Source organism: Lissotriton vulgaris, chromosome 2_1, assembly GCF_964263255.1.
Source record: "Lissotriton vulgaris chromosome 2_1, aLisVul1.2, whole genome shotgun sequence".
Taxonomy (NCBI): Eukaryota; Metazoa; Chordata; class Amphibia; order Caudata; family Salamandridae; genus Lissotriton; species Lissotriton vulgaris.
Genome location: NC_141687.1, coordinates 606,084,362 through 606,087,728, shown reverse-complemented (window position 1 = coordinate 606,087,728; position 3,367 = coordinate 606,084,362). Strand labels below are relative to the sequence as shown.

Below are 3,367 nucleotides of genomic sequence, written 5' to 3'. Positions count from 1 at the left end.
TATCACTCTGAGTAATGATGTGTTGACCATGTGTTTAGGTACACTACGTATAAGGCAAGATTTAAACCCAACAAATACATCTGTTGTCTTTTCACGTGTCCTTACCATTATCAATTCTTTGAAATCTGATTTTCTAAGCTTCACACTTCATATATCTCTTGTATTGGGCGAAAATACGACTGGTAGCTTGGAGATAAAACTAATCGGTTCTTGGAAAATCTTTATTGTTATATAAATAATGGTTGCAATTTGTAACCTGTTCTCCCAAGGAATCCTCTTTTCCAAATTCCTACCCCTGTCAAGTCTGTAGAGAGTAGTCTGTTTACCATCTTTATTGCTACTCTGGGCTGAGGACCCGCCCCTTTCTTCCAACCAGGAAGTTTACTTGGTTCACAGGGCGAGGGAAGCTTGCGAGACGCGCTGTTGAACTACACTGACTCCTGCACCGGCGATTCAGGTGAGGGATTCTAGCGATAGCATGTCCCCAAATCCGTTTCTGTTCAGTTAATGCGATGCCCGTAGGCATTAGACAGACAGTAACCTGGGCTCTATCCTGTTTGTTTTGCAGGAGGGCCTCTCTGGTATATTTAACGCATTGGTGCAATTCCGATCCAGCTTTAGAGGTGAGCTGGTCGTCGCTTATTTCAGACACGCTATTACTTCCAAGCTCTGTGTAAATTAACTAATCGTCTTTTCTGACTTCCTCCCCGTATTTTAATCTCTTTAACCTTAGAGTAACATCACATGGCGAGGGAATGCTAGCAAGATCTATGTGCTGAAACTACATTGACTCCTGTACCGGTGGTTCAGGTGAGGGATTCGAGCTATAGGCTGTCCCCTGATCGAGGTCGGTTTATTTAATGTGTCATCTGGTAGCAGTAGACAGACAGTAACCCGGGCTTTTATCCTGGCTGTTTTTCAGGAGGGCTCGTTTGGTATATTTAACGCATTGGTGCAATTCAGATCCATTTTTTGAGGTGAGCTGGCCGATTTTCTAACATGTTATTGTTTTCAAGCAGTGTGTTGCAAAACCTTTTTGACTCCTTTCCTCGTATTTCAACCTCTTTAATGTTAGAGTAAAACCAGAGAGGTTCAGACGAAGACTCCCCTGCGCTTTCATTTTGACACAGGCGACAGTGTCAACTTTGATTCATTTGCAACGCCCCATCATTCATGTGGAGGTATGTTCCGACCATTTAAGCGGTAAATTTACATGCATACTATTTGAATAATTATCCCTGCATATCTGAATACGGTTATGTTTTTTGAAAGGCAGGTAACCCTGTGAGCAAGCATACCGACTTTTCCTTGTGCCCAAGTGGTACAGGCATTCAATCCAGCAACACAAACAGACCTTATAAGTTTAATTAGAGGTCTAAGGTATGATCACCTGGAGGGCTCTGTGATGGTTTATACATCAATAAGAAACACCATGGTAACCCATTTTTCCATATTGATTATAGAATAGCGGCATTCAGGCTTATATAACACACAGAATATACGCGCACCCCAAGCAAGTAGAAACATATGTGAGTTCCTTTTTTTAATAACTATTATAAGGATACCCCATAAATATAAGTGTATTGCCGATAGTATTTTGTGATGTAAGGAGTATGACGATTTTAATTTTCAATCATACTTCATAATAGGTTACAGCAGAAATACGACAAGGTCCCTGCCGCCTGAGATTGACTCATGTCCCAATAGCACACACAAGCGCCCGTAAGGTATGTCTCCTACAATGTGCAGTCAATATATCTAATCAGCATAAAGAGGGTGAATTTGGTTACTTTGCCAGTTTTTTCGGGCCATCCAATATGAACCGGACAGTCATATTAACTCAAGTTTGCGTTCACCTAGTAGACTCTTTTTTGACTATGATCTTTCTAATCTCTATATAGGAACGAACTACAAGTCCCGACAATTTAGGACCAATAATTTATCCCGGTCTTTCTCCTCCTGTGCGATAGGTGAGTTGACTCTGTACCCTAATGACTCTGGAGGTTATCCCCAAGAAATGTATGTACCACGGACTTCATGTTCTGTGGCTATATGACAACACGTTTTTAACCAACCGCCTGCCTTGTATATACCAACAAGGTCGGTGTGTACTAATTAATTTTTTAATTACTTTTTAGGAGGTTGCCCACCCACAACCATTCTGTCCAGAAGAAGACCCCTTTTGTAAGGACTACTATCCTACGCATCTTTCGGGTCGAAACGTAGACCATATAAACTTCACCAACTCCTACGCCCAAGCTAGACCGAAGCAGCTGAAGGCGAGTTAGGTGGTCTGCATCATTTGATTTCTGGACTCTATAGGAGCATAATAATGTGGCCCTTGGTTCAAGGAACCACATGAACATTGTTTTTGAAGCTATGATGAATACCTGTCACGAATGATTCTGACTATTCCCCCAAATCCGACTTTATCCCTGACACTTTCCCTCACTTCACCCTCCTTCCCTGTTGTGTATGTGGGCACATATACATAAAGTTTGTTGAAATATTGTTGATGAAACCTAACCAATGAAAGGTAATAATGCAATTTTGAAATAAATCCTGTTGCATTTAATAATTTGTCTTCTTGAAATAAGTACACAAAATTGTGACCACTTGTTCTTTGTCTGGGACCCTTTTCCCTTGTACCGTAGAGGCGTCAACATGCAGGAGAGCCTCACGCAGAACACCGCAGAGGTAACCAGGGGCATTGCCAGGATCACCAGTGCCCTGGAGGCCATGATTATCTCACATACTGCTGTTAATCCTGCCCTGGACGTGGCTGAGGCAGACAACAGCAGTAGCCGCAGCCGCCTGGCTAGTGCTGTTGTTGAGCCACGCAGGAGCACCAGGCGCTCAGCTGAGCCTGCAGGCCATGCAGAAGGCAGTGAGCAACATCCCAGTGGCTCTGGGAAGCGTGGCCGCAAATGATATTGCCGGTGTGGGTAAGGCAACCCGGGACATTAGCAGTCCCCATGTTTAAATATTTTTGTTGTTGCACATCAGTGCATGAACGTTGTGGCAACATTAAATTTCATTATTCTCATTCACAACCTGTCTGTGTCTCTTTACTCACTCAGAAATAGTTGTCTGTAATCTCACGTCTGTATCTACCATAACTTGGTGTTGAGACTCCAGCAGGTTGTGTTTCTGGCACAGCAATGTCGTCGTCATGATCCTCGTAGTCTGACAACTCCACCTCAGTGCCCTTCTTCACCGCAAGGTTGTGCAACAAGGCACAGGCAGCAATGATCTTACAGCAGGTGATGGGGGTATACTGCCTTGCACCTCCACTCTTGTGCAAGCATCTGAATCTGCTTTTCCAGATGCCAAAGGTTCGTTCAACTACATTCCTTGTGCTTTTGTG

The 3,367-nt window shown here is 43.3% G+C and overlaps 1 long non-coding RNA gene across 1 annotated transcript; it reads left to right on the top strand.

Moving 5' to 3' along the window:
• Nucleotides 1–376: 376 nt before the first annotated feature.
• On the top strand, nucleotides 377–3,038 carry LOC147730822 (uncharacterized). The gene is made up of 8 exons (XR_015308608.1): nucleotides 377–457; nucleotides 569–623; nucleotides 734–810; nucleotides 923–977; nucleotides 1,076–1,181; nucleotides 1,650–1,727; nucleotides 1,902–1,970; nucleotides 2,139–3,038. It is a non-coding gene; the product is annotated as an uncharacterized LOC147730822 (long non-coding RNA).
• The last annotated feature ends 329 nt before the right edge of the window (nucleotides 3,039–3,367 follow it).